Consider the following 11,902-nt stretch of genomic DNA (forward strand, 5'->3'; position numbering starts at 1 on the left):
GCAGAAGCATATTCGTTGTGAAGCTGATGAAGCTGAAGCCTCAAGGCTCCTCACCGGCACAGTCTCTTCCAATGTGAACTCAGGAATGGGATCACATGGTCATGTGTTTTTTTTGTGAAATTTATACAAGTAAATATTTTAACTGCAATTGACTAAGACACATAATCTTTCCACTTGGGATTCCCACACCCCTACCCCCATCATCACACTTCTGCTAAAATCAGTTGATGTTGGATTTATTGGGAACATTTTGGCATCTTCTAGGGAATTTGAGTTGGATATACATTCAGTTTGGATTTAGTGATGTATATTTATCTGATTGTCAGTGTGTCCAAAATTTAACTAAATTACAGCTTAAATTCCAGTTTGTCCATTGTGCAACTCACCAAGCATTATAGCCAACATGCAGGAACAGAGGTCTTATCAAGATATAAACATCAGGTCCCTGATGTTGAAAATGTGTGGGTAGTAGAGGTGAAACAAGATTTGAAATGTACAATAGGAAAAAGGGAATGTGGAAAATTATTCCAGGCATCAGAAGACAAAATACAAGAAGAATCACTTCCAATTGATGTGATTTCTGTCATAGCAGTAATGTGTTCAATACTGCAGTGTATATAATTTTTATAACTGTTAATATATCAAACTTTTTTTTAAGGGAGAGAGCATAAGTGAGGGAAAAGGGCAGAGAGAGAGAGAGAGAGAGAGAACCTTAAGCAGGTTCCATACTCAGCACAGATTCCAATGTGGGGCTTGATCCCATGACCCTGGGATCATGACCTGAGCCGAAATCAAGAATCGGATGCTCAACCAACTGAGCCACCCAGATGCCTGCATCAAACTTTTTAAATGAAAATCATGTAACATAAAATTTATCAGAATTCTTCTTTGTAGGGCACAAACCTGTCACAGCACTACAGTGAGTGTGTGAGAGTGTTCACGTTTACATACCCCTCCAATCAATAATACACTCAACCAGATGTATAGAAAGTGATATTAGAAAAACAATGTTAGTAGAGCATGTGACTCTTGATCTGTCTTAGTTGATAGAGCAGGTGACTTTTAATTTTGGGGTCATGAGTTTGAGCCCCATGGTGGGTGTAGACATTACTTTGAAAGTTTTTAAAAAAAGAAAGTCATTGTCATATGAAAGACTATCAAAGGGTATACTATTGGGGTGCCTGGGTGGCTCAGTTGGTTGAGCATCCAGCTTCGGCTCAGGTCGTGATCTCATGGTTTGAGAGTTCGAGCCCCGCCTCGGGCTCTGTGCCGACAGCTCAGAGCCTGGAGCCTGTTTCGGATTCTGTGTCTCCCTCTCTCTCTGCTCCTCCCCTGCTCATGCTCTGTCTCTCTCTCTCAAAAACAAACATTAAAAAAAAAATTCAAAGGGTATACTATTAAAAAGAAAAGAAAAGAAAGTATTATAGAGGTATGCCAAGCAATGGAAAAATATATTGGTTTTCTAGACTTTGTGATTTTGTATTGTTAGTTGACTTTTTAAAATTGGTAATTTGCATGATTTATTTTTTCATCCATTTCTATATCTAATTTTCATTCTTAATTTTAAATCATTTTCTTTAAAAAGGACCAATCAAGTTGTAAAAATCTTCAGATACCTCAGAACCTCTGTCCCTAAGTGCCAAACTATGTGTCAGATGCATGCTTATTCTTAGAGATACTAAGATGAGTAAGATACTTTCCTTCAAGAGGCAAGTTTGATAGGAAAAACAGATGAGCAAAGAGGGTATAATAGGGAAATCTTTCTGTGAGCATACATATAGGATGGACCTCCATTATAGTCTATAAGTTTCCAGCATGGTTCATAGAGGAAATAACTCTCAGCATGCTCTCTTACCTCCTGTGACCACCATGACTCCCACAAAAAGAATGCACTTCAGTAGCTTATTTGATACAGGAGAAAACCTGAAGCTCTGCACATGGTGATTCCCAAAGCATAAGCACTAAACTCAAAAGTATGAGAATAGACTAAAAGTGCTGATCCCTGAAGCATTTAAATAAGGATGCAAGTGTAGTTTAGAAATGCTAAGCTTTTTGTTCTGAAAAGTCCACCAGAGGGATAAGCTTCGGTATATATCTTAGAGCACAGTATTTACTATGTGGCAGGTGGCCCAGGAATATTAAGACAGCTGTCAACATCAAGGAAAGCACCAGCCCATGAAAAGCAAGCAGATGGATTGGGGCACTTCGCTAGCTGTCTCCTAGAATAATAGCTGTGCATGGCCAAATGAGGCAATGTCATGCTGCCCAGGGCAGCAAAAAGCTATTACTGGATATAAGCATTCAATTAGGAGATGGGGCGGGGGAATATCCTCCCATTTCCTTTGTTTGCATAGCTCAAGTTTTCATTAAGAACTACAACAGCAAATAAGAAAGTGTGTGGGGGGGGGGGGGAGAGTGATGGGCGGGGAGAATAACGCTAGCATTTTGCATTCTGTTATATTCTGATTATCATGGTTTGTAACATGGGAAAATGCCTCAGTCTTACTGCTTCAATGGGAGCAGATGGTGAAATTTTTAAGTAATTGGTTATTCAGACTTCTAGGGGATGCATGAAGTTTTATTGTATTGTTTGTCTGGTTTTTATTTCTAGAACATGTGGAGATTGAGATCTTTCAAACACATATCTTTCAAGTTTAAAGTGAGATATGTTAGTCTGACCTAAATTACATTTACTCTTTTCTTCTCTTGATAACAATTGCAAAGAGAAATGAATTCTTTATAAAAATATAACATTAACAATTCAATATTTATTTCTCAAGCAGTGCCAAATTTGGTAATACTAAACCATTATATTCTAAAAAGTATAAAGATAGAGGAATTTCTTTAGCAAACACAGATTGAGATGTATGTCAAAATAGCTATTCATATCAACTCAGTTTAATGTGTCTTTTGAGTTAAATGCTGTCTAAAATACAAAGTCATATGTAGAATATTAACTTTTATTAATGCAGCTTCAAAAGCATGGCAAACATAATGGCTCAGAATAAGAATTTACTTGTATATGAAAACCCCATTTCCGAATATTGTTTTCCCTCATTATTTCATCTGAGTATATAAGTACTATATTGTGAATATCTGATATACAATTTTAAATGAACCTATTCTTTAAAAAATAATTATTTACAAATTTCTGGACTGCACTTATTAGTGTTGATTGCAAATTTTATTAGGGCTTCATGAAACAAAGCTTTAGAGTAAAATGATAATCGGCTTGTGAAATGGATTTCACTTTTTATTTGCAACATACATGTCCTAGAGTTTTCTTACTATGGACATGTTGTTCCCAGTTTGACTTGTTGCAAATGGTTTGAAAACAAGACATAGAGGCAGCTGTTACTGTGAGCAAATGCTTTGATTAGAGAGAGAAAGCAGCTGGAAGTGATATATGCTGTCATATAAGATGAACCAGTTTTCACGTCAGGACTTTACCTAACCAAAATTGAGATTAGCATTACTTCATTTTCATGAATTTTCTTTGTATAGAATGGAATAGAAGTGTATCCACTTTGCGTATAACCTGGAGTGATGAAGTACTGAATATATCACTGAATATAAGTTGACATACTTATCTATGAAAATCTTACATGATCCATTCTGAAATAATATCATTGACAAACTTTCAAAAAATTATTTAAAAATACTGCTTAATGTAGTAACAAAAAAATCTGTATGAAGCTTATAAAACTAAGTGTTACTGTAGTGGATAAAATTTTGATTTTTTAGAAATGTAGCAAGTACGAGGGTACCTGGCTGGTTCAGCCTGTGAAGCATGTGACTCTAGATCACATTGAGTTCAAGCGCTATGTGGGGTACAGAGATTACTTAAAAATAAAATCTTAAAAAAATTAATGTAGCAAGTACATTTCTCAATAACTCCACTTGTATTTTAAAAGATTTGTATAAACTCATCAAACTATAACTTAACTGGTTTTGCAAATAATTAACAAAAGCATTCAACATCAAATATTTCATTCAGTCTATCCTCGCAATTGAATTCCTTCCTCACCTCTTCCAGTCAACTTTTTACTGGTAAAGAGAAAAAGGAGTAACCTATGACAAAAGGTAAAACTGAATTCAAAAAGTTACAATAGGAATATTTTGACTTAAATATGGAAGTAAAATAATTGTCATAATTTCATATTAATAACCATCTCAAAATTGACTCATGCCTGTATTCTATCTTCTACTTTTTGTTTCAGCTCTTCAAATAAGCACTTCTAGGTAGTCAGTTTCCATTATAAATCATTTGGCTTACTTCTCATACAGGTAAATGTACTGACATACTTTGAATGACCAAGTCTGGAAGACACTTAAATGAATGTTTTTTGAACCTCACAGTTGGTATTAAACTCCACTTCAAATGATCTATCATGTATATTATCAAATGAAGTAGCTGACCGCACCACAGTAAAGAATTTGCCTCTATAAAATTATCAACCACCTGCAACCTGAGGGAAGGGAAATTAACTTACTTATTTAAAATTCTGCCATATTCATTCCAGTTCTTCCTACCACTTAAGTATATTCTATAGGTATATTTGGTCTGGATAGCTTAAATAAAACACAATCTAGCTTAGAAAAAAATATCTTTAAAGAAAATGTAACAAGTAGCTATTTGTTGGCAAAACTCCTTAGTTGGTCAGGAAGGTAATCAGAGAACTTAAAAAAAAAAAAAGGACATATTTACTGAAAAGTCTATTAATCAGTCTACATTTCAGAAACACAAAACAAAACCAAGAAAATAGAAAATTCTGAAATACATAAATAGAATCTAAAGATTATTGACCTAGTATTCATGACTCTAGTATTAGCTGCTTCAAATTTCCTTAGGAGAGTTGGTAGGAGAAATGTACATTTAAAAAATAAAATAAAATATTTCATTTACAAAGTTATTTTATAGTCTTCTGCCCATTCACTAACCTCTTAATAAATACTTCTAGGCCCTATGTTTGGTGACTGGAATCAACCATCAACAAGCTCAGTCTCTGAGATGGAAATAGAACTAAGCAAAAGTTACAAATTACAAGACAATGTGATAATAGAAACATGTACATGGGAAAAGGGACAAGAAAGTGCCTAACTGTATCACTTGGGCAGGCTGTACTTGGGGTCAAGGATAGATTTCACAAATCTCAGCTCCAGAAGTATAGATCATAAAGTCCCACAACTACAACCAGTTTCATACACCTGTTGTTATATATTTATATTATATATCTATGTTAGATAAAACTAGATAAATTTATAATCAATTAAATTTACAATTAGATAAAATCTATATTAGATAAAAAGCAATATTAAAGTCCGATAGGAGTGTACACAATACTAGCCCAACAATGGACACATAATTAATATTTACTGTCTGATTTAGTGAGAAAACATTGCAGTAAATGAGTGCTACTACATTGTGAATCATCAAATACCATGTGTAACACAAGGATATTCAAAAGCTTTGGTATGTTAATATGAAACTACCTTTAAGTGAACTCTTTGCTACATTCTTTAAAATAATTGCATAATTGGAGTGGCTGGTGGCTCAGTCAGTTGAGCATCCAACTCTTGATTTCAGCTCAGGTCATGATACCAGGGTCATAGCATCAAGACCTGCGTTGGGCTCCATGCTGAACATGTAGCTTAAGATTCTCTCTCTCTTTCTTTCTCTCTCTCTCTCTCTCTCTCTCTCTCTCCCCCTCTGCCCCTCTCTCCCCTTGCACTCTCTCTCTCTCTCTCTAGAATAAAAACAAAAAGAAAAATTCATAAAAAATAAAATAATTACATAATTAAAAGTAAATGACAATGATAAGGTATGAGAAATATGCAGGTAGAGAAACTGCTACACAGATTCTAATACGACCTACATAATTTGAGTTTACAGCTGCCAATTACTAACAAAGGCAGGTTAGACCAGTAAATCAGGCAGGAAAGATCTTACTACTAACCAACTATCTAATTTAGGACCCAAATCAAGTATATGCAAGAATTAGTTTGACATGTGTGACATTCTTATATCAATTATCTTTCTCATAGCTATTACCTTGGATTCACTCTAAAAGTTGTCAAATTGATGTTATTAATATTGTAAAATCCAGAAAGTCATGTGATCCATCTTTATGATTAGTGGTTATTTTTCCCCCTAAAAAATTGGCAGTAGTACTGTATTTTCTAATATATCTTTAAATTTCAAGAATTCTGTAATTCATAGAAGTATATTCACATTACCAAGCTAGTTGCAATTATCAACATATTCAGGTAGTCAATTTTTATATGAGTGATGCAACTTCAGACCTTTTTTGAAAATAAATTACTCATCTACTGTATTCTGTTCTGGTTCTTCTCATGGAGAATGCCATTTGCTCTATATTGCTATTTCATATAAAATTATTTTTAGCTACAGATAATTTTTATTTTGAAATTATTTAATACCTACTGAGAAATTACATGAATAGTACAGAGATCCTTTTATTTAATGAACCATTTGAAAATATGTTGTCAAAATGATGTCCTAACACCCCTCAATAGTTTGATGATACTTAACATGGCCATTGTCCTAAAATCCTAAGTAACCAAAATATAACCCTCAAAATCAAGAAATTAATGTTAATACTACCATCCTAGCCTCAGACACCATTCATGTTTTGCCAATTGTCTCATCAATGTCTTTCATGGCAAAGTGATCCAATCCAGAATCACATATTACATTTAGTTGTCATGTCTCCATAGTCTCCTTTATTCTGGAAAAGTTCCTTGGTCTTTTTTTGACTTTCATGGTTGTGAAACTTTTGAATACTAAGGGCCAGTTTTTTGTTTGTTTTGTTTTGTTTTGTTGGTTGGGGGTAATGGGGACATCTCTTCATTTGGTATGCCTGGTGTTTCCTTATGGCTAAATTCAGCCTATGAGTTCTTGGCAAAAATACACCAAAAGTAATGTTATATTCTTCTTGTGGCTGGTAGTACATGATTTTAATTTGTCCTATCATGGATGATGTTTGCTTGGGTCAGTTGAGTTCTATTTTAATTTATTGGCATTTTAACATACGTTTTACATTTTTTAAATAGTTGCTATAAGGATTATAATATACATCCTTAATTTTCACTACTAGAATTAATATTCTATCACTTCATGTACAACATAGTTTTACAACTGTTTAGATCCTTTATGATTCACCTTATCAGTTATACTGCAGCTGCCATATCTCATTTGTATTACATCTACATATATTATAAACCCCACAATATGGTATACTTTTTGCTTCAGACATTCACATGTACTTTAACGACATTAAAGCAAAAAAAAAAAAACCAAACATTTTATATTGACCCAAATATTTACCATTTCATTGGTTTTCATTGTTTCCTGAAAATTAGTTTCTCTTTAGTATCATTTCCTTTTAGCCTGAAGAATTGTCTTATTGGTAGTGCAAAGCTGCTGGTGAATTTTTTTTCTTAATTTTCAATCTTATTATTCTGGATCAACTTTTTTTTTCAACACTTTAAAGATATTGTACTACTGTCTTCTAGCTTAGATCATTTCTGGTAAGAAATCCACAGTAGTTTATATCACTCAGTATATAAGGTGGATTCCCTCCACTTGACCCTGGATATTTCTGAAATTTCTTTGGTTTTCAACCATTGGCTATGATGTACCTAGGGGTTTTGTTTGTTTTGTTTTGTATTAACTCTGTTGGGCATTTGCTGAGCTTTTTGAATCTATAAATTATGTGTTTAATTCAGTTTGGGAAATTTTTAGCCCTTATTTCTTTAAAAATTTATTTTGCCCCATTCTTTCTTTCCTTTCCCTGTGGGACTCCCAACTACACATATACACACATATAACTTTTCATATGATGCCACGGAATCCTGAGGTTCTGTTTTGTTTTGTTTTTTCCATATTTCTCTGTCTTCTCCACGTGGGAAAATTTCTTTTGATCTATATCTTCAAGTTTGCTGATTATTTCTTCTGTCATTTTCATTCTACTGTTAGTCTATGCAGTGGTTTCTTAGTGTCCGATATATTTTTTAGTTCTAGAATTTCTTTTAGTTTTCTTTTATATTTTCTATTTTTCTGTTGAAAATTTCCATTTATTATAAGAATTTTTTTCTTTTATCTCACTGAGATAAATTACTAAGCTGCCTTAAAGTCCTTACCTGATCATTTAAGTCATCTGTGTTGACCTCTATTAGCTTTTCCTTTGAAAATGAGTCATTATGTCGAGTAAATTTGGATTGTCTCTTAGATTTTGAATGCTATGCTGTAGACTGTGGATTCTATCATGTAATTCGAGAGAGCGTTGTCATTTTTATTTTATAGGGACATTAAATTGTTTAAATTGAAACTGCAAACTTGCCCTTGCTGATTGTGGACAGCAAATCAAATCTTATTTCATTGTTTTAGTTGTAGCTGTAAGCTGCTTTGAGTCTGCCTGCTGTTTGTTCCTGGTTTGGGACTCAGCCAGAGACTTGGGGATGTTTCTACTTAGAATTTTAGGCCCCTATTCTCTGGATCTATCCTTTACTAAATGTTCCTCCGTTTACTTTGCAGTGGCTTTGGTTGTCCCATGATCTTTGTCCTCTTTTCTTCAGGGCAAAATATAGTAGATTTTCTATCATAGGTTTAGCAGCCCAGAATTTTAGCTGTGACTGTGACCTGTTCTCAGAATTGAAGCCTCAAAATGGAGTCGCCTGGATGGCTCATTTGGTAAAATATGAAACTCTTGATCTCGGGGTTGTCAGATCAAGCCCCACTGTGGGCATAGAGCTTACTTAAAAACAAAAAAACAAAAAACAAAAACAAAACAAAACAAAAAAACACCTCAAAACTCGCCCCAGTGCAGTGCTGCCTTCTAAGTTTTAGCTCCCTTCCAAAATATGCCAGCTTCTGTTCATTCTCAAGAACCTTCAGGTAGTTGGATTTTTTTGTTGCTGCCCAGCATTTATAGTTTTCTGTAGGAGGGTTGGTCTATGAGCAACCTATTTCTTTATACCAGAATCAGCATTCAGTCTAAGCTTATTTTTAAAACAATGAAAAAGATCATATACTACTATCCCAGTACCTCATGGTTGGAAGCTTAAGAATATCGTTAGGAATAGAAATTAACATATAAAAAATAGTTAATCACAGAATAATTTAATATTTTGTTTAAGTTAACACAGCATTAACCTTCACTAACATTCCAATTTTATTTCCTTATTATGCTCCCAAAATCTGTGAACCAGGGCAAAAATCACATGTATTGGCTTACATATTAATTAATTCAACAAATTTGGGCCTAAAATGTACGGTGCAGTATCCTACGCACTTGGAATGCAGTATGTAACAAATTTTCTGCACTCATGGGGTTTATATTCTAGTGTGAAAGACCAACAATGAATATACGTAAGTATATATAATAATACCAAGTCATGATACAGTGCAATAAGAAAAAATAAGGCAGAATGAAATAGGGGAAAGGGATGGATTTGCTCGTTTGAATATAATAGTCAGAGATGACAACTCTGAGGAAGTGACTTGAGTGAAATGAGGCAGTGAGGTATGCAAGGATCTAAGGAAAGGCATTCCAGCTAGAAGAAAGAATATAACGGTGTTGAGATTAGAAAGAGTGGCTCATTTGATAAATAGTAAGCTGGAGTGCAGTAAATGAGGGCAACCAGTTATTAGGAAAGAGGCTAAAGATATAGCTAGAACATGTTAGATAGGAACCCTTGTAGACTCTGGCAATATTTTGGGGTTTATGTGATGAAAGCTATTGAAAGGTTAAGGATAGAGTGATATGTTTTATTTTTTAGAAACAAAAATGACACTGCTTGCTGTGTAGGAGAACAATTGTTGTTGAGGTTAGAAGGGAGCAGAGGGTCTAACTAGGGAGTGAGTTTAGGGGTCTAGACAGGAGTTTATGGTAGTTTGGACCAGAGAAATACTAATGGAGGAGGTGTGAGGTCAGATTCTAGACTTTTAAAATACAGAATTTGCTGATGGATTGCAAGAGGGACATGAGAGGAGAAATTATATCTCTTCTTCATGTTTTGTTATAGATTATTTCTTTATTTTGAGAGAGAGAGAGAGAGAGTGAGCATAAGTGGAGTAGGGGCAGAGAGAGAGAGGGAGAGAGAATTCCAAGCAGGCTGTATGCCATCAGTGCAGAGCCTGATGGGGCTTGGGCTCATGAACTGTGAGATCATGACCTGAGCTGAGACCAAGAATAAGACTCTTAACTGACTGACCCACCCAGGTACCCCTGATGACTGATTTTTGGCATAATGGGTAATTTGCATTATCATTTTATTATTTTACTTTGCTATCAATGAACCCAGTTTTAGTCACTGATACCTTATTTTAGTTGGCTAAATGAACTAGTGCAAGTCAGTACATATAGGATATTCTTCCTACATTCATTCACAAATTGAATGGAATATTGATTATAATGGATAAGTTCTTGTGATTTTGGCATGCTTATATAACTTAATACTGTGATTACTCACTTCTCCCACTTTTCTTTATATACCCTACTGTAAATTTTAGAATTGTATACAACATGATGCCATTTTGCCTTTACTTAACAGCAGGAAATGAAATTATCAGTACTGTTGAAATACAGCCATCTCAGATTTACAAAACATGCAAATGTGAAATTAAAAGCACAGAATTTTAAAAATTTTGGAAACCTCATTAACAGTTTTAAATATATTATCTTGGTATTTTCAGATGATGAATGTTCTATGAAACTTTAGGATATCACTTGTATTAACTTATAATTTCTACTTTTAAATTAATTTTGTAAAAGATCACCTTTTCTTTCAGTGTCCTACATCTGTCTTGATTCAAACATATATACATGCATGTGTGTTTACATAGGTATCTTCACACACCCACATTGTTGAAAACAGAAGGAGAAAAAAGAAATAATACAATATTGTGGTTTACTACCTGTTTTCATTTCTTAGGTATAATTTCTAAATAGTTCATTTTACCATGGCTGGTCAAAGCCCTAGAAAAGTACCCCCAGCCTCCTGAATACTGACTGGTTGCCGCAAAAAAAGCTGGTTTTACAATATAGAGTGTCTTGTATTCTAGTAGTGAGAATTACCTAATAACTCGATCAAGATCAGGAGATGATCTCTCATCTCCTGATATGTAGATCAACACAAGGTCCACCCAAGGCCTAGAACCCATTTCACAGCTATGGCAGTTATGTTTTGTTTTCAAAGAGCCAGCTTTTGGTTTTATTTATTTTCTCTATTGTGTTTTTAGTATCATTGGTTTCTACTCTAATCTGTATTATTTCTTTCAATCTGCTTGCTTTAGGTTTGCTCCTCTTTTTCTATTTCTTAACATAGAAACATAATATTGACCTCAAATCTTTCCTTGTTTTTTCTAATTTAATCCTGTATATTTAATTCTATATATTTCCTTAATATATATGCTGTTAACTACAGCTTCCAAATTTTGATGTGGTGCATTTTAATTTTTGTTTAGTTACAAATATTTTTTTAGTTTCCCTTGAATCATCCTCTTTGACCTATGGATTGTTTAGAAGTGTGTAATTTCTAAGTAGTGATTTTTTAATGTTTATTGATTTCTAATCTAATTCTTTCATGGTCAGAGAATGCACTTTGAATGGTTTCAACTGTTTTGAATCTATTATGGCTTGTTTTATGACTTGGTGAATATTCCATATACACTTGAAAAAAAGTACTACTCTGATGTTGGATTGGGTGTCCTATGAATGTCATTTAGACCTAGCAGGTTGATGATACTTTCAGTTCTTATATCCTTGATGATATCTGTCTACAGGGCCTATCCATTATTGAGAGAGAAGTATGGAAGTACCCAACTATAGTCATGGATAGATTTCTTATAGTTCTGTTAATTTTTCTTCATGTATTCTGA

The sequence above is a fragment of the Neofelis nebulosa genome, chromosome 5, assembly GCF_028018385.1.
Source record: "Neofelis nebulosa isolate mNeoNeb1 chromosome 5, mNeoNeb1.pri, whole genome shotgun sequence".
NCBI lineage: Eukaryota > Metazoa > Chordata > Mammalia > Carnivora > Felidae > Neofelis > Neofelis nebulosa.